At 39.2% G+C, this 20,766-nt stretch overlaps 1 protein-coding gene across 17 annotated transcripts in view; it reads left to right on the top strand.

Moving 5' to 3' along the window:
- The window catches only part of RAB9B (RAB9B, member RAS oncogene family), an 85,405-nt gene that overhangs the window by 22,427 nt on the left and 42,212 nt on the right, over positions 1-20,766 (top strand). For 16 of the 17 annotated variants that reach the window (XR_013531708.1, XR_013531710.1, XR_013531705.1 and 13 more), the window contains 2 exons: positions 9,999-10,138; positions 20,552-20,620. The gene's annotated coding sequence lies outside the window, so the exon portion shown is untranslated. Of the gene's footprint in view, positions 1-9,998; positions 10,139-10,707; positions 10,800-20,551; positions 20,621-20,766 lie in introns of all 17 variants that reach the window. The other variant, XM_078363861.1, reaches the window with a different exon arrangement.

The raw sequence follows: 20,766 nt of genomic DNA, 5'->3' as shown, positions 1-20,766 counted from the left end.
CAGACAAGCCTACAAAAGATAATTCCCCAAAGTCAGAGAGACAAATACAACTTCTAGGTACCCTCCCTGACCCCTTTTCCAGGGCCCCAAATAGTCATATCATCAGCTCCTCCAGTTGTGCCACCCACGAAACCCCTTAATTCACTGTTATCTCTACAAGAAATGCCCAGCAGACATAGTACTACTAAGTTTCAAGTTCCCTTCTCATTACAGGACCTTAGACAAATAAAGGGGGACTAAGACAAGTTCTCTGATAGCCATGATCAATATATAAAGGCGTTCCAAAATCCAACACAAGTGTTTAATCTTACATGAAGAGATAGTATACTACTCCTAAGCCAAACCCTAACTACTACCAAGGAACAGACAACCCTACAGACAACAGAAACATTCAGAGATGAACATGTCTCCTATAACAAGTCCAAAAAAATCCAGTCAAAAGGACAAAGAGGTGAAAAAGGGACAGGATCCCAATTCCCAATAGGAAGAGAAACAGTGCACCTTGAAAACCCTAATTAGAGCCCTAGTGATTCCATAAATAAATGAAAGAAAAAAAAACACTTTCTAATGTACATATTAAAAGACTTACAAAAAAACAGAACCAAACATCATAATTATTCTAAATTGTCTATGTTAAATCAAAAACCAGATAAAAATCCCTCAGCCTTTATGGAAAGGCTGAGAAAAGCTTTAATGAAACATATCTCTCTGTCTACAAATTCAGTGAAGAACAGATTTATTACTCAAACAACCCCTCATATCATAAGGAAGTTACAGAAGCAGACCCTGTCGAAAAATATCTCTGATTTTTCTCACTCTCAAGTTAAAACTTTATAGTGTATAAATTGCACTCTCCTCTGTGCCTCAACCAAAGATGTCTCAAAAAAACACTGAAACTCTTTTTCATTTCTTAACTGAAAAAGAATATAGGGTTTCAAAATCTAAAATTCAACTCTGTCAAACTTCAGTAAAATACCTAGGTCTAGTCTTACCAGAATGGACCAGAACACCAGGCAAGAAAAAAAGTTAAGCCCATTTCCCCCTTTCCCTTTCCCAAAAATCTTAAACAGTTCAGGGGATTCTTAGGCATTACTGGATTTTACAAACTATGGGTATGTGGATATGGTGAAATAACTCACCCTTTATACTACCTCATAAAAGAATAAACCTTCAGACATCTAAACCTCACTCCCTGAAACTCAAAAAACCTTAACCAGTTAAAAAAAAAGCCTTACTTAAAACATCAGCCCTCAGTCTTCCAATAGGGAAGATATTTAATCTCTATATATCAGAAAGGAAAGTTTTAACTAACCGAAATCCAGCTCAACAACCAGTAGACTATAAAAACAACAAACTTGACTCGATGACTAAAAGATGGCCAACCTGCCTCCAAACAGTTACAACGGTGACTTTACTGGTGCCAGAAGCCACCAACTTAAGAAGAATAACTTACACCACACACAACATAACAGGACTTTAAAAGAAGTCTCTCTAACAATCACATTCTCAAATATCAAACTTTATTACAAGAAGAAACCCACAGTCCAGTTGAAAACTTGCCCTTGCCTAAACTGTGCCACTTTCTCCCAGAAGAAACTAGAGAACCTGAACATAATTGTGAACAGGTAATGGTACAAACTGATAGAAGAAATTATAAGAATTACTGTTTATATTATCTGTAAAGCTTTAATGAATAAGAAATATTTTCTTAAAAAACACTCAACTTAATTAAAAGTGGATATCCAAACTATAGATATATTTAAAAGGCCTTTATGGTTTTTCTTCATAAATCTTGTTTTTCTGGAAAAGGTTTTTTTCTGAATGACTTTTCTCCACTCTGTCTTGCCACTCTTGGTACATACATGAAAGGCCCTAAGATAACTTCTGATGGCCTAAGACTCCTTGAGAAAACAGAAAAGGTACAACAGATCCCATTTTGAGAAAAATCTCTATTTTCCTCGTAGAAACCCTAGAATTAGAGACAGACAGATCCCTCTCAAAATCTGTTTTTGCCTTCCAACTATGCCCCAGAAGCTACATACTCTCCTATCCCTACTCTTAAAAGACTCCACCCTAAGTTCTGTCCTTTGAGCAGAGTGACACTGTCCATTTTCAGCTCTGCATAGTAGAAGCTGAAGTTTAACAGTTATCACAGACCAGTGGACACTATTGGTTTCAGATTAGTGTAAGGGTAAGTGAATCAGGCCCAGGAATTTGGGAAAGTTATGTGAATTGAGGGTTCCATGGAACCAGTGGCTTTGCTTCAGATGGCAGAGTGAGGGATAAATGTTCCCCCTCAGGGATAGCTGTCATTCTGTCATGTAAAGCCATGATGCTGCTGGAGCTAGGCTGGCTGCATTCCTGAATTCACCTTTTCTATTTGAAAAGTGAGGCTTATTGAATTTTTCTTACCTTGTTAGTCATTGAGTCTAAGTTGACTCACTCCCAAGTGCAAATATCAGTCAGGATAGTCACAAGGCCTCCTTGAGTCAGGTGTTCAATTTTGACAAGAGCCCAGTAGCAAGCTAATAGCTACTTTTCAAAAGAAGCATGCGAGGTAGCTTTATCAGGGGAACAGTGAGTTCAAATCTCCAAGAGGTAAGAGGTTGCCTCCCTTTCCCAGATGGTCAGATTGGAAAAATAATCAGTCACAGAGACTTGTAGCTTAAAGGGGTCATTAGGGTTGTGAGGACCCAGAGATAGAGAGTATGTCACAGCTTGATGAAAAGATTCCAATTCAGCCTTTTGGCTTGGGCCCCACTCAAAGAATGCTGATTTGAAGGGTAGATAATATGAAGGACCAAGTAGAATTCCCAAGAGGGACACATACTGTCTTTAATACCCACAGAGTCAAAGAAGGTTTTCTCTTTGATCCCTGGGGCCTAAGAGAAAACAGACGAGAGGAGCCCAACATTTAAACATGGCAACTCAATGTTTTTTGGTTTCTTGGATGAGGCCCTGGAACAGCAAAATAATATTAAATAAAAACTATAAAATCTGAATAAAGTATGGATTTTATTTCAAAATAATGTATCAATATTGGTTCATTAAGTGTGACAAATATACCATACTAGTGTAAGATTTTAAAATAGGGAAAACTGGGTGCAGAGTCTATGGGAACTCGCTGTGCTAGCTTTGCAATTTTTCTGAAAATATAAAACTTTTAAAATAAAAAGCTTATATTTTATTCTAACATACTTCATAATCTTTGCTAACTAACAGTGATCCCTCTGCTTGAAATGTCCTTCCTATTATATTTGTCTATTAAAAATTCTACTTATCCTTCAGGATCTCTCCATGAAGCTTTCTTTGATCTACACAGTCAGACATTCAGACATTTTTGATTCCCTCTTCTCAACCTCCAAAGCACTTTGCTTGTACCTTTCACATGCTAGTCATTACATTCTGACTTCTATATTTTATGTGAATCTCTTAGCTCTCCTATTGGCTTATAAGTTTCTGGACAGAAGAAGGGAGTCAATCTTTAATTCTGCAAACATTTATTTAATTTCGAGTACATGCCAAGCACTCTGTTAGGGCCTGAAAGCTACAAAGATGAGTGGGATTCTCCCTCCTCTTAAGGAGCTCACAATCTGAAGGGGAAGGAAGAATGCATACTATTATACTATGAGTCACACTCTGATAAGTGCTATAGGAAACTAAGGTATTATGTGCCTTTCATGTACTGGGCAGTTTACATGCTTTCCTTTATTTAATCCTCACAACAACCTGCAGGATAAGCATTACAATTATGTTTTATAAATAAGGAAGTTAAGTCTATGAAAGGATAAATAACTTGCAGAATATCAGGGATTCAAACCCAGGTGTACTGATGTCCAAAGCCTATACCCTTTCCATTTTACCATGATTTAACACAATGTCTGGTATCTAGTAGGTGTTCAATAAATATCTGTTGAAAATGACTAAAATACTGGTATTCACTAGCCTCTAATTATATATATGAAATATACACAGTACATGGAACAATTTAAATAAATGTAAACAAGAAAGTTACATTTTAGTACCTACTTATTAATTCTCCACTGTAATTCTCAATTGATCCTTCACTACCCAATCTGGCCTTTTAATTATTAATGACTTACCTTAAAGGTTAATAGCCTCCTTCATATAAATAACTCTGAATTGCTCAAGAGCTGTGATCATTTACGTCACCAAATAATGGTTTTCCACAACTGTTCCCTTTAACGAAGCTCTGAAGGCTTGGTAAAGGCAACTGAGGAGCTATAAGCAGTAGTTAAGCATCCTTTCCTTTATTTTTATTCATTGGACACTCATCCAACAAATATTTATTTAACACCTCATGTGTGGTATATACTCTACTAACTGTCGGGAAAACAAAATTTGATTAATGGCATGCTTATCAAGCTGTTATCTTAGCTAGTTTTCTTCAGGCCTTAAAACCCTGGACCATAAAAACCCTAGAAGGAAATCTAGGCAAAACCATCCAGGACATAGGAGTAGGCAAGGACTTCATGAACAAAACACCAAAAGCATTGGCAACAAAAGCCAAAACAGACAAATGGGACCTAATGAAACTCCACAGCTTCTGCACAGCAAAAGAAACAGTCTCTAATGTGAATCGGCAACCAACAGAATGGGAAAAAATTTTTGCAGTCTACCCATCTGACAAAGGGCTGATATCCAGAATTTACAAAGAACTCAAACAGATTTACAGGAAAAAAACAAACAAGCCCATTCAAAAGTGGGCAAAGGATATGAACAGACACTTTACAAAAGAAGACATATATGAGGCCAACAATCATATGAAAAAATGCTCATCGTCACTGGTCACCAGAGAGATGCAAATCAAAACCACATTGAGATACCATCTCACGCCAGTTAGAATGGCGATCATTAAAAAATCTGGAGACAACAGATGCTGGGGAGGATGTGGAGAAAAAGGAACACTTTTACACTGTTGGTGGGAGTGTAAATTAGTCCAACCATTGTGGAAGACGGTGTGGCGATTCCTCAAGGCCTTAGAAATAGAAATCCCATTTGACCCAGCAATCCCATTACTGGGTATATATCCAAAGGACTATAAATCATTCTACTATAAGGACCCATGCACACGAATGTTCATTGCAGCACTGTTTACAATAGCAAAGACCTGGAATCAACCCAAATGCCCATCGATTATAGACTGGATTGGGAAAATGTGGCACATATACACCATGGAATATTATGCAGCAATCAGAAATGATGAGTTCGTGTCGTTTGTAAGGACATGCATGAATCTGGAGAACATCATTCTCAGCAAACTGACACAAGAACAGAAAATGAAACACCGCATATTCTCAGTCATAGGCGGGTGATGAAAAATGGGAACACATGGACACAGAGAGGGGAGTACTAAACACTGGAGTCTATAGGGGGGAAAAGGGGAGGGCTAGTGGGAGGGGGAGGTGGGGAGGGATTGCCTGGGGAGAAATGCCAAATATGGGTGAAGGGGAGAAAGCAAACAAAGCACACTGCCATGTGTGTACCTATGCAACTGTATTGCATGCTCTGCACATGTACTCCAAAACCTAAAATGCAATAAAAAAAGAAAAAATGCTCATCATCACTGGTCATTAGAGAGATGCAAATCAAAACCACATTGAGATACCATCTCACGCCAGTTAGAATGGCGATCATTAAAAAATCTGGAGACAACAGATGCTGGAGAGGCTGTGGAGAAAAAGGAACACTTTTACACTGTTGGTGGGAGTGTAAATTAGTTCAACCATTGTGGAAGACAGTGTGGCGATTCCTAAAGGACTTAGAAATAGAAATTCCATTTGACCCAGCAATCCCATTACTGGGTATATATCCAAAGGACAATAAATCGTTCTACTATAAGGACACATGCACACGAATGTTCATTGCAGCACTGTTTACAATAGCAAGGACCTGGAACCAACCCAAATGCCCATCGATGATAGACTGGACTGGGAATAGGTGGCACATATACACCATGGAATATTATGCAGCAATCAGAAATGATGAGTTCTTGTCATTTGTAGGGACATGGATGATTCTGGAGAACATCATTCTCAGCAAACTGACACAAGAACAGAAAATGAAATACCACATATTCTCACTCATAGGCGGGTGATGAAAAATGAGAACACAGGGACACAGGGAGGGGAGTACTAAACACTGGGGTCTATTGGGTGGAAAAGGGGAGGGCCAGCGACAGGGGGAGCTGGGGAGGGATAGCCTGGGGAGAAATGCCAAATGTGGGTGAAGGGGAGAAAGGAAGCAAAACACATTGCCATGTGTGTACCTATGCAACTGTCTTGCATGTTCTGCACATGTACCCCAAAACCTAAAATGCAATAAAAAATTAAAAAAAAAAACCTGGAGTAACAACTTCGTTAGTCATCGAGGAAATGCAAATTAAATCTGTGACTAGATACCACTACACATTCAATAAAATGCCTAAAATCGAAGACTGGCAAAACCATGTGTTGGCAAGGAGGTGGGAAAACTGGAACTCTCATACACTGCACAAGGGAGTGAAAATTGGAAAAACCACTTTGAGTGACTGTTTGGTAATATCTACTAAAGCTAAGAATGCACATATCCAGTGACCCATCAATTCCATTCCTGAGTATATACCTAAAAGAAATCAGTGGATTTGTGCACCAAAAGACATGTACAAGAAAGTTTATAATCATATTATTCATGGTAACCCCAAAATGGAAACAATTCAACAATAGAATGGATAAATTAATGGTAGTATATTCACACAATAAAATAGCAATAAAAATAACCGTCATTCAGGGAGGAGCACAGATCTCACAAAAATAACAGTGAGTGAAAGAAATCAAACACAAAAGAGTGCATGGTATTTTATTCCATTTATAGAAAGTCCAAAAACAGCCAAAACCAATCAACACTGTTTGAAATGAGAATCGTGTTGTCTCTGGCCATACCACCCTGAACCACCCTGAATGTGCCCAATCTCATCTGATCTCGGAAGTTAAGCAGGGTCGGGCCTGGTTAGTACTTGGATGGAAGAAAGGAGGATTGTGGCAACTATTAGATGAAGTAGTTAAGGCGCATGGGCACACTGGGGAACTTCTAGGGTGCTGGTACTCTTCTTTTTCTTGATTTGGTGTTGATTACACAGGTATGTTCACTTCGTAAAAATGCAATTTGTATGTATGTCATACTTCGATAAAAAATAAAGCTTATAAACAGAACTCTGCAGCATATTCTACTCTTTTGGTAGTGTCTCCTAAACTTACCTGATTATAAGAATTTCTTGGTGCCCTTGTTTAAAAATGTAAATTTCCAGTCTTGATCCCAGACCTGCTGAATCAGAATCTATGTGCATGGGGGAGTGCAGAGAATCATCATTTAAAAAGCAATATTCTAAGCATATCCTTGGTATGAGGCAAGTTTTATAAACCTTGCTCTATAACATTCAAGAATGCTTTAGTTTGCTAAAACTTTCTTATTTGCTTCCCAGTGCTGAGTTTTGATGTCTAACTACCCAGTGCTTTGTAGGGATAAACTGTCTACAAGGTCCTTTAGAGAGCCTTAATTTCAATCTTATTCTTTTAGAGTAGGAACAGAGACCCATGTTAATTTTTAACGTACCCAAGATTGTAATAAAAATGTCAAAACGAAATGAGGTGTGGCAAGAAAATATCTGAATATGGTTTTGTATCCAAAGTGATAAAAGATCCAATTTATAAAGAATGCACGTGCCCCTGAAAATACTATGGCAGAGACAGTAATGTCCTTCTCCAGTATATAAAGAAAGATCAGGGACTGGGGAGAGATTTTCAAATGCCTTGGGATAGAGAAGTAATCAGAATGACCTATGAAACCAGGTGGTTAACATTAGTATGATAAAGGATTGGAAGCACTGATTGAGATAAATTCATACCATCGACCCAGTTCACACTAAACCAAACAAATTAAAGATGCCCATAAAATTGATAGGATTTATGTGAAAGAAATAACAAAAGTTTTGCAAAGTGCACTGCAAGTTGTCATCATTTCCAATTATGCTGTGGCAAGAATGTAAATTAAATTCTTACAAGACTGGGAACTTGGAAGAGGTTTATGTAAGCTGAGAAAATTCCTGCTCTTAGAGGAATTAGAAATAAGAGGAATGATTGATGCCCTGTAAGCCCTGTTTACCTCTGACCATGTCACAGCAGGATATGTGTGTGGGGGGAAGGGTATTTAATGTAGGTTGAGGGGGTTGTTATGTAAAGAGCATTCTTAGAGAAAAAATAAAGCAAAAGACTCTGAAGAGAAAATAGATCTAGTCTTCTGTAGAAGCAGATAATGAGAGATACTGGACAGCCACAGGTAAAGAAGGAAAGCATGAGCATGGCTCAAATAACATATTATCTACAGACCTCCTAGAGCTGTGGTCTTCAAACTTCAGTGGGTAGGAGCATCAACAAGACTCTTAGGAGTTTGTGAAAAATATTCTTATGCCCCTCTTCCAGGGATCCTGATTTAGCAGGTCAATGCAGGGCACAGGAAACTGTATTTTAACAAAAACACTCCCCATACCCCCACCCCCACACGTGTACATCATGCCAGGGAGTTTCTGTTGCACACTAAAATTCTCAAACTATTAATACTAAATCATGCTGTAGCCTGGGGAGGATGGTGAAACTATGGCTAGTGAGAAATTTCCAATTGCCCCTGTATCCACTTCCCCCATATTCAAAGTCCTGGGAAGGAGCTAAACACCTAGGTCACGTGGCTGAACCTAGGTCATGTGCCTGTAGTCTATCTGTTGGGGGCAGGGAGTAGGAATGTTTGGCTCCTCTTGGCCTCTGTAGTGAGAGGCAGGGCCTTTTCTTCCATCAAGATGTATGCAATGGACAAGTCCCTCAAATTGGAAAGGGATTCATATATTATGCAACCATAAAAAGATATGCAGATATTTAACACAAGGAAACAATGTGAAAACTTAAACAAATTGTTGAAGAGAAGAAGAGTCCCTAGGTTAGGTGGCCATTTTGAGATCAGTAAAATCCGTATTTTGAGATCAGTGGACCAACAATTGATATGAATTTAACACTCAAAGACTCTGAGACTCAGAGAGGTTAGCATGACTTGCTGAAGGTCACTTACTAGAAAGTAGCAGAATAAGATTAGTCAGACTCTATGGAGGAAGGAGGATTTCAGCTGGACCTCAAAGTAAAAAGGAAAATTTGAAAACAGCAGAGAAGAATGTGGTATTGGGGTGAGGAAGGAAATCCGGGATTGGGGCACCTTATGAGTATAAGAATGAGGTAGGACTAATAAGGTGCATTCAGGGAAAACTGAATAGCTCAGTTTAGCTTGACTGGAAGACTTGTACAATAAAGAAGCAGGATGAGACAAAAATAGACAGGAGCCAGATCCTAGAGAGCCTTGGATGAATGTTTTAGGAAGAATAAACTGGTCAAACTGTATCAGATTGCTTGGAATCTGGATGCAGGGGAACAACCAGAGGGGGGAAAAAAGGAAACAAACCCATATAGTGTATCGAAGCCAAAGCTCTAGAGTCAGAAGGTCCTTGGGCATGTTGCTTCAACTCTCTTTGTCTCATTTTTGCAAATCTGTAAGATAGGGTTAATAGCAATATCTAACTCATAAGGTTGTGGTGAGAATTAACAAATTAATAATGGACTTGAAGGCTAATGAGTGTATTAGTCAGGGTGGTAGCAAAAAACAGATGGCACATTCATATTAGACAATTTAGGAAAATTTAACAAAGGACTATTATGAAAGATGTGGGTAGGGTGTAGGAAAATCACAAGGGTTAGTAGAGGACCCCAGATGAATAATGGTGAGGTTATTACTACTCCTACTGTAGGAAGGAGGAGAGGAAGTGGGCAAAGTTAGTTGATGGGAGGGGGAGATATTGAGAGAGTCATCTATTAAGTACTGTGAATTTAGCCATCCCACAGAGACCCTGAAGGGAGTGAGCTGAGTGAATAAACACCCTGACCTTATTCACCTTCCTCTCTCAGATCCCCTGCCAGGACGTCTCAAAGGTGGAATACAGGAAGCCAGGCTATAAGAAAGACCATTAATGATGTCAGTTTCCCAGGGCACAAAGCATGAGGAAAAGTATGGAGAAGGATGAAGAACAAAAGTGGAAAAGCAATAGGTAAGTATCTGATAATCAATGCGGTGATTGAGATTTTGGGCCTGGCCTGCCTGGCCCCAGGTCTTCTGGCTTGCTGGGGTCATCATGCCCTTTGGAATTTAGGAGATTCTGGGGAAGACTTGATGCTTATATTTCTGTTGGTTACTTCTATCTGTGAGTTTCTATTTCCATCATGTTCTTATTACCTTCTCATGCCTTCTGGGTATGTGAGTCCCTTTTTGCACAGTGTCAGCCTCCCACTCACTCCTTGTTTCTTCCACTTCCCCATTTGCTACCAGTAACTGTGTGTGCACAGATTTTACTCAAGGACAAAGTACAGTCAGTCCTCCATACTTGTGGATTCTGTTGTTCATGAATCGACTCCAGATCAAAAATATTCAAAAATATTACCTTTGTACTCAACATGTACAGACTTTTTCTTGTAATTATTCCCTAAACAATACAGTATAAAAACTATTTACATTGTAACTACATTGTGTTAGGTATTGTAAATCATCTAGAGGTGAGCACTAAAGTGTACAAGAGGATGTGCATAGGTAATATACTAATATTATGCCATTTTATATCAGGGACTTGAGCATCTACAGATTTTGATATCCACAGAAGGAACTGAAACCAATCCCCCACAATACCAAGGGATGACTGGACTTGCAATGAAATGGTAAACAACTTGAAATTAAATAGTGGGCATCTCTAACCTTAAAAGTCCCTTAGGCATTATACTAGGCCTTGAGTTTCACCGATGTTGCTCAATTCTCGTTCTTTCTTTTTTGATCTTCTCCATACTTTCTCTCATATTACAAATCCCCAGACCAAACCATTATTGCTAATTTCTCAAGCAGAGGAGTTTAGCTCTAGGTTTATTCCAACCATGCCCCAAGGACAATCTCTGAGCAATCAAAATGACCCATTAAGGCGTTTTAACTAAAACAAACACAGATTCTTCACCTAAGAGGGAATGAATAGTTATTTAGCTCTTAAACTGACACTTTTATTTTCTACCCATTAGTTAGTGTTGCTTTTCAGGCGTGAATTGATGAGCACCTGGTCTGATAGAGTTCTAAAAGGATTGAAAATAAAGGGACACATGTTGAGGTACACTAGAAAAAAAAAAAACCAACAAACTGTGATGACTATCTAGATGTGGATGAGAGCCCAAGAGAAGGAAGAGGGCCATCGGACAACAGGGTTTGCAGCCTGGGTCTTGATGCTTTAGGTTTAACTTTGCTGCAGCCTGCTGAGAGTTATGCCATCATTTTCTCCAACAAGTGATTAATTTGACCACCATGAAACATTATGGCAAATCTCTCTCTCTCTCTCTCTCTCTCTCTCTCTCTCTCTCTCTCTCTCTCTCTCTCTCTCTCTCTCTCTGGTGTGTGGGTGTGTGCGTGCATGTGTACTTAGTGGATTTAGCATGAATGAAGAAAACTCTCCTCAGGCAAGCCTTAATACTAAGACCTGCCTATCCCTTCCCTTGCTGAAACTCATACTTTTTTATGCTCTGTCCCTGTTGGAAGGAAATCATTATCAGGCCAGTTTCTGATCTCTCACGGAGACATAAGGAATCTTTATGACCTCACCTATTCCCTTCATTAAGAGTAAGGTAGCTTCTATCCCAGGCTATGCCTCTCTCTTTAGTCTCCTTCTCTCTTCCCTCTCCACCTTTCATTGCTGCCATTTGTCCTCTCCCTCAGTTTATTGTCCTCCAAAAGCTAGAGAAGGGGGTCTGGGCCACAGTCACAGCTGCTTTAACCCACATCCAGTTACCTAAAAATCACCCAAACTGAACCCTGTTTCCTCAGTGTCAAAAAACTGTTTTGTTTTACCATTGATCCTGAAGCACTGCAAGGGACTAATATCTCATTGCCTTTTTAGAAAATACTTGTATATGAATAACTGTATTCACATACCATAAAATCCAGTATTTAAAAGTATATAATTCAGTTGCCATTAGTATAGTCACTGACTCTAATTTCAGAATATTTTCACCACTCACCTGAAAAAAAAAATCCATTAGGAGTCATTCCAATTTCTTCTTGCAGCCCCTGGAAACCACTAATCTAGTTTTTGTCCCCATATAGAACCTATTTTTTTAATTTTACTTTAAGTTCTGGGGTACATGTACAGATCTTGCAGGATTGATACAGAGGTATAAACATGCCATGGTGGTTTGCTACCTCAATCCCACTGTCACCTACATTATGTATTTCTCCCAATGTTATCCCTCCCCAATCTCCCCAACTTTCCCTCCCCTAGCTCCCCACCCACCAACAGACCCCAGAGTGTGATGTTCCCCCCCGTGTCCATGTGTTCTTATTGTTCAACACCCACTTATGAGTGAGAACATGTGGTGTTTGGTTTTCTGTTCTTGTGTCACTTTGCTGAGAATGATATTTTCCAGAATCATCCATGTCCCTGCAAATGACATGAACTCATCCCTTTTTATGGCTGCATAGTATTCCGTGGTGTATATGTGCCATATTTTCTTTATCCAGTCTATCATTAATGGGCATTTGGGTTGGTTCCAAGTCTTTGCTATTGTAAACAGTGCCACAATAAACATACATGTGCATGTGTCTTTATAACAGAACGATTTACAATCCTTTGGGCATATACCCAGTAACAAGATTGAAGGGTCAAATGACACCACTATTTCTAGATCCTTGAAGAATCGCCACATTGTCTTCCACAATGGTTGAACTAATTTACACTCCCACCAACAGTGTAAAAGCATTCCTATTTCTCCACATCCTCTCCAGCATCTGTTGTCTCCAGATTTTTTAAGGATTAGCATTCTAACTGGCATGAGATGGTATCTCAATGTGATTTTGATTTGCATTTCTCTAATGACCAGTGATGATGAGCATTTTTTCTTATGTTTGTTAGCCACATAAATGTCTTCTTTTGAAAAGCGTCTGTTCATATCTTTTGTCCACTTTTTGATGGAGTTGTTTTTTTCTTGTATATTTGTTTTAGTCCTTTGTAGATTCTGGATATTAGCCATTTGTCAGATGGGTAGATTGCAAAGATTTTTTCCCATTCTTTTGGTTGCCAGTTCACTCTAATGATTGTTTCTTTTGCTGTGCAGAAGCTCTTAAGTTTAATTAGATTCCATTTGTCTATTTTGGCTTTTGTTGTCATTACTTTTGGTGCTTTAATCATAAAGTCCTTTCCTATGTCTGTGTCCTGCATGTATTGCCTAGGTTTTCTTCTAGGGTTTTCATGGTGTTAGGTCTTATGTTTAAATCTTTAATCCATCTGGAGTTAATTTTTGTATAATGTGTAAGGAAGGGATCCAGTTTTAGCTTTCTGCACATGGCTAGTTTTCCCAATACCATTTATTAAATAGGGAATCCTTTCCCCATTGCTTGTTTTTGTCAGTTTTGAAAAGATCAGATGGTTGTAGGTGTGTGGCATTACTTCTGAGGCCTCTGTTTTGTTCCATTGGTATATATCTCTGTTTTGGTACCAGTACCATGCTGTTTTGATTATTGTAGCCTTGTACTGTAGCTTGAAGTCAGATAGCGTGATGCCTCCAGCCTTGTTCTTTTTGCTTAGGATTGTCTCGGCTATTCTGGCTCTTTTTTGGTTCCATATGAAGTTTAAGGTGGTTTTTTCAGTTCTGTGAAGGAGGTCAATGGTAGCTTGATGAACATAGCATTGAATCTATAAATTACTTTGGGCAGTATGGCCATTTTCACAATATTGATTCTTCCTAATCATGAGCATGGAAAGTTTTTCCATCTGCTTGTGTCCTCTCTTATTTCCTTGAGCAGTGGTTTGTAGTTCTCCTTGAAGAGGCCCTTCACATCCTTTGTTAGTTGTATATCTAGGTATTTTATTCTCTTTGTAGCAATTGTCAACGGGAGTTTGCTGATGATTTGGCTCTCTGTTTGTCTATTATTGATGTATAGGAATGCTTGTGATATTTGCACATTGATTTTTTATCCTGAGACTTTGCTGAAGTTGCTTATCATCTTAAGGAAATTTTGGACTGAGACAACGGGGTCTTATAAATATACAGTCATGTTGTCTGCAAATAGAGACAATTTTACTTCCTCTTTTCCTAATTGAATACCCCTTTGTTTCTTTTTCTTGCCTGTTTGCTCTGGCTAGAACTTCCAATACTATGTTGAAGAAGAATGGTGAGAAAGGGCACCCTTGTGTGGTTCCAGTTTTCAAAGGGAATGCTTCCAGTTTTTGCCCATTCCATATCATATTGGCTGTTGGTTTGTCATAAATAGCTCTCATTATTTTGAGATACATTCCATCGATACCTAGTTTATTAAGAGTTTTTGGCCTAAAGCACTGCTGAATTCTGTCAAAGGCCTTCTCTGCATCCATTGAGATAATCATGTGGTTTTTGTCTTTAGTTCTATTTATGTGATGGACTATGTTGATAGATTTACATATGTTGAAGCAGCCTCATATCCCTGGGATGAAGCTGACTTGATCGTGATGGATAAGCTTTTTGATATGCTGTTGCATTTGGTTTGCCAGTATTTTATTGAAGATTTTTACGTTAATGTTCTTCATGGCTATTGGCCTGAAATTTTCTTTTTTAGTTGTGTCTCTGCCAGGTTTTGGTATCAGGATGATGTTGGTCTCATAAAATGAGTTAGGGAGGATTCCCCTCTTTTAGTATTGTTTGGAATAGACTCAGAAGGAATGGCATCAGCTCCTCTTTGTATCTCTGGTAGAATTCAACTGTGAACCCGTTTGGACCCGGACTTTTTTTGGTTGGTAGGCTATTAATAGCTGCCTCAACTTCAAACCTTGTTATTGGTCCATTCAGGGATTTAACTTCTTCCTGGTTTAGTCTTTAGAAGGTGTAAGTGTCCAGGAATTTATCTGTTTTTTGTAGATTTACTGGTTTATGTGCATAGAGTTGTTTGTAGTAATCTCTGATGGTAGTTTGTATTTCTATGGGATCAGTGGTGATATCCCCTTATCATTTTTTGTTGCAACTATTCGATTCTTTTCTCTTTTCATTTTTATTAGTCTAGCTAGCAGTCTATTTTGTTGATCTTTTCAAAAAAACAGCTCTTGGATTTATTGATTTTTAAAGTGTTTTTTGTGTCTCTATCTCTTCAGTTCTGCTCTGATTTTAATTATTTTTGTCTTCTGCTAGCTTTTGATTTTGTTTGATCTTGCTCCTCTAGCTTTTTTAATTGTGATGATAGGGTGTTGATTTTAGATCTTTCCTTGCTTCTCATGTGGGCATTTAGTGCTATAAATTTCCCTCTAGACATTGCTTTAAATGTGGCCTAGAGATTCTGGCACATTGTATCTTCATGCTCATTGATTTTGAAGAACATCTTTATTTCTGCCTTCCTTTCATTATTTATCCAGTAGTGATTCAGGAGCAGGTTATTCAGTTTCCATGTAGTTGTGTGGTTTTGAGTGAGTTTCTTAATCCCAAGTTCTAATTTGATTGCACTCTGGTCTGAAAGACTGGTTGTTATGATTTCTGTTCTTTTGCGTTTGCTGAGGAGTGATTTACTTCCAATTATGTGGTCAATTTTAGAGCAAGTGCAATGTGGGCAATGTGGTGCTGAGAAGAATGTATATTCTGTGGATTTATGGTGGAGAGTTCTGTAGATGTGTATTAGGTTCACTCGGTCGAGATCTGCCTTCGAGTCCTGGATATCATTGCTAATTTTCTGCCTTGTTAATCTGGCTAATATTGACAGTGGGGTGTTAAAGTCTCCCACTATTATTGTGTGGGAGTCTAAGTCTTTGTTAAGTCATTAAGAACTTACTTTATGTATCTGGGTGCTCTTGTATTGGGTGCATATATATGTAGGATAGTTAGCTCTTCTTGTTGTGGTGATCCTTTTACCATCATGTAATGCCCTTCTTTGCCTCTTTTGATCTTTGTTGGTTTAAAGTCCATTTTATCAAAGACTAGGATTGCAATCCCTGCTTTTTTTGCTCTCCATTTGATTGGTAAATCTTCTTCCATCCCTTTATTTTGAGTCTGTGTATGTCATTGTACATGAGATAGGTCTTCTGAATACAGCACGCTGGTGGGTCTTGACTTTTTATCCAGTTTGTCAGTCTGTGTCTTTTGATTGGGGCATTTAGCCCATTTACATTTAAGGTTAATATTGTTATGTGTGAATCTAATCCTGCCATTTTGATACAAGGTGGTTGTTTTGCCCGTTAGTTGACACAGTTTCTTCATTGTGTTGATGGTCTTTACTATTTGATACGTTTTTGTAGTGGCTGGGACTAGTTGTTCCTTTCCATGTTTAGTGCCTTTTTCAGGAGCTCTTGTAAGGCAGGACTGGTGGTGATGAAATCTCTCAGCAATTGCTTGTTCATAAAAGATTTTATTTCTCCTTCACTTATAAAGCTTAGTTTGGCTGCATATGAAATTCTGGGTTGAAATTTCTTTTTTTAAGGGTGTTCAATATTGGCCCCCACTCTTCTTCTGGCTTATAGGGTTTCTGCCAAGAGATCCACTGTAAGTCTGATGGGCCTCCCTTTGTGGGTAAACGGACCTTTCTCTCTGGCTGCCCTTAGCATTTTTTCATTTACTTCAACCCTGGTTAATCTGATGATCATGTGCCTTGGGGTTGCTCTTCTTGAGGAATATCTTTGTGGTGTTCTCTGTACTTCCTGTATTTGAATGTTGTCCTGCCTTGCTAGATTGGGGAAGTTCTCCTAGATACTTTCCTGAAGAATGTTTCACAGGTTGGATTCATTCTCCTTGTCACATTCAGGTACAACAATCAAATGTAGATTAGGTCTTTTTGCATAATCCCAGATTTCTTGGAGACTTTGTTCTTTTCTTTTCACTTTTTTTCTTTAATCTTGCCTTCTTGTTTTATTTCATTGAGTTTATCTTCAGTCTCTGATATCCTTTCTTCTGCTTGATGGATTTAGCTATTGAAAGTTGTGTATGCTTCACAAAGTTCTCATACTGTGTTTTTCAGCTCCATCAAGTCATGTATGTTCTTTTCTAAGCTGGCTATTCTAGACAGCATTTCATCTAACCTTTTTTCAAAGTCCTTAGTTTCTTTGTGTTGCGTTAGAACATGTTCCTTTAGCTCAGAGAATTTTGTTATTACCCACCTTCTGAAGCCTGCTTCTGTCAATTTGTCAAACTCATTCTCCATCCAGTTTTGTTCCCTTGCTGGTGAAGAGTTGTGATGCCTTGGAGGAGAAGAGGCATTCTGGTTTGTGGTAATTTCATCCTTTCTGCGCTGGTTTCTTCCCATCTTCACGGATTTATCTACCTTTGGTCTTTGAAGTTGGTAATTTTCGGATGAGGTCTCTCTGAGTGAACATCCTTTCTGTTGGTGTTGAAGCCATTTCTTTCTGTTTTTTAGTTTCCTTCTAACAGTCAGGCCCCTCTGCTGCAGGACTGCTGGAGGTCCAGTCCAGACCCTGCTTACCTGGGAATCACTCACAGGGGTTGCAGAAGAGCAAGGATTGCTGCCTGTTCCTTCCTCTGGTAGCTTTGTACCAGAAGGGTACCCACCAGATGTCAGCCAGAGCTCTCCAGTATTAGGTGTCTCTTTGGATATATGGGGGTCAGGGAGCTGCTTGAGGAGGCAGCCTGTCCCTTATCAGACCTCAAGTGCTAAGTTCAGAGCTCCATAGCTCCCTTCAGAGCTGCTGGGCAGGGACGTTTAAGTCTGGTCCAGTGGAGCTCACACCTGCCCCTTTTCCCAGGTGCTCTATCCCAGGAAGGTGGGGCTTTATTTATAAGTCCCTGACAGGATGCTACCTTTTTTTAGGGATGCCCTGCACAGCAAGGAGGGAGTCTAGTCACAGTCTGCCTGCAGAGGCATTGCTGAGCTGCCACGGGCTCTGCCCAGATGCTGCTTAAACTTCCTTGTGATTTTGTTTACACAGGTAAGGTTAGAACTGCCTTCCTAATGGCAGACTGCCTCGGTAATGGCAGAATGCCTCAGTAATGGTGGACTGCCTCGGTAATGGCAGATGTGCTTCCCCCCATCAAGCTCAAACATCCAAGGTCAAACTGCTGTGCTGGCTGCATAATTCTCAAGCCAGTGAGTTTCAGTTTGCTGGTCTTTGTGGGGGTGGGACTCACAGAGCCAGAACACTTGGCTCCCTGCCTTCAGCCCCGTTTTTCTTCAGGCTCTGTCTCACAGGCATTCCAGGCACCAGTTAAAATGGCCGCCCAGATTTGTGCTGGAAACCTGAAGTGCCAGCTGAAACAGTTGCCCAGATTTGTGCTGGAAACCCACAGTACTTGTAGGCGTGGCAAGAATCTCCTGGTCTGTGGGCTGTAAAGACCATGGGAGAAGTGCAGTATTTGAACCAGAGTGCCAGAGGGGCCAGAAAAGTCCCTAATGTCCTCCATTGGGTAGGGTGGGTTTTTTGGCCCATTGCACTTCCTGGATGAGGCAGCACCCTGCTCTGCCTCGGTTTGCCCTCCTTCGGCTACACCCACTGTCCAACCAGTTCCATTGAGATTAACCTGGTACCTTGGTTGGAAATGTGAAGATCACTCACCTTCTATGTCACTCTAGCTGGGAACTGCACTCCAGAGCTGTTCCTATTTGGCCATCTTGGTGGCAGTCATAATTGCCTATTTTGGACATTTCCTATCAATAGTATTATTTTATGACTGGCTTCCTTTACTTATTTTAATGTTTTCAAAGTTGATTCATGTTGTAGCATGTATCAGAATTTCATTCTTTTTCTGGCTGAATAATATTCCATTGTAGGGATACACAGTAGACTTTTCTTATCTGGAGGGAATATGTTCCAAGCCTCCAAGTGGATGCCTGAAACCTCAATAGTACCGAACCCAATTGCCATCAGTCAGAACATTTTTCTATTGATGTCTTCTACCCACAAATTTAATAGCACTTCCACCTTAGCTAAGCACTTAACAGGCACTGTGGCCATAACTTTTGCAGTTTGAGGTGTGACAGCAAAACTAGCAGAAATTTCTTCTTCCTTCTTCACAGTTTCACAGATAGAAGATTCATTCTTCTCATAAATCTTAGCAATCTCAGCATACAACTTTTTTCTTTCTGTATCAAGTCAATGGTACCTTTTACCTTTTCAGTTAGAAGAGGCACTTGATGGATTCTCTTTGGTATATCTGAATCAGCATCACTGCTATTGCGTTTTGGAGCCATTATTAAGTAAAATAGATGACTTGAAAATAAGCACTGTGATGCCTGAGACAACTACTAAGTGACTAGCAGGCAGGTAACATATAGTGTGGAGACGCTAGACAAAGTGATGATTCACATCCCAGGCAGTAGAGATTGGGATGACACCAGATTTCATTACAATCAGAATGGTATGCAATTTGAAATGTATGAATTGCTTATTTCTGGAATTTTCCATTTAATATATTCAGACTGACGTTTACACAGGTAACTGCAGCCATAGAGAGCAAAATCACAGATAAGGGGGCACTGCTTGCCACATTTTGTTTATCCATTCACCAATTGATAGACATGTTGTTTTCATCTTTTGTCTATTGTTAATAAACCTGCTATTAATCTCCATGTACAACTCTTTTGTGTGTACATGTTTTCATTTCTCTTGGCTGTATATCAAGGAATGGAATTACTGGATCATTCATTTTGAGAAATTGCCAAACTGTTTTCCAAAGCAGTTGTTCCATTTATAATTCTATGAGCAGTTATGAAGGTTCTCTTCACATCAGTGTCAGCACTTGTTATTGTCTGTATTTTAGTCATCCTAAATAGCCATCCTTAACCATGGGGAGTGAAGTGGTATCTCATTATTGTTTGATTTGCATTTCTTTGTTGACAAATGATGTTGAACATCTTTTTATATGCTTATTATCTTTTTGTATACTTTGGAGAAATGTCTATTCAGATCTTTTAATCATTTTTAATTGGGTCAGTCTTCTTTTTATTGTTCAGTTATAAGAGTTCTTTATCTATTTTGTATACAAGTCCTTTATGAAATCAGTGATTTGAAGACATTTTCTCCTATTCTGGAGGCTGTCTTTTCCTTGATGATGTACCTTAAAACACAAAAGTCTTATATTTTGATGTCCTATATTTTTTTCTTTTGTTGCTTGTGCTTCTGTGTTACATCTAAGAAACTATTGTCTAATCCAATGTCACAAATATTTACTCCTATGTTTTTTTCCTAAAATTTTTAAAGTTTTAGCTCTTACATTTAGGTCTATGACTCATCTGAGTTAATTTTTATTATGTGGTGTGAGAAAGAGATTCCCCAACTAATGGCTGCGAGCCAACTTGCGCTATCTCTCAGCTTCAGGACTCTTCTTCCTGGTGGCCAGCCAGCTTTTTTTCCTGTTAGTTTCCTATTGCACACAAAGGGCTTTTTCTCACTACTAACACTAAATCTCTTTTGCATAACTTTGTCAAAATATGACTCAACTAAAACCTGATGACCTTGGGTTTTTTGTTTTGTTTTCAGAGAAATAGAAGACAAACCCCTGGAGCTGATTGGTGCTGCAGTGCATCCTTCCAACTTGGAAGAGAAATGGTAATAACACAGCTTACTGCTGCCACCTGCCGTCAAGCATGGTTCAGACAATAACTGGTGGCCCCAGAAGTTAGTTGCCAGGCTTAGCAAACAAAAATTTAGGAATTGGGTAGGCAGTAGGAGTGAGTAAAAGGCGCTGGTTAGGA

The sequence above is a fragment of the Callithrix jacchus genome, chromosome X (assembly GCF_049354715.1).
Source record: "Callithrix jacchus isolate 240 chromosome X, calJac240_pri, whole genome shotgun sequence".
Classification (NCBI taxonomy): domain Eukaryota; kingdom Metazoa; phylum Chordata; class Mammalia; order Primates; family Cebidae; genus Callithrix; species Callithrix jacchus.
This window is presented reverse-complemented; position numbering and strand designations above follow the sequence as displayed.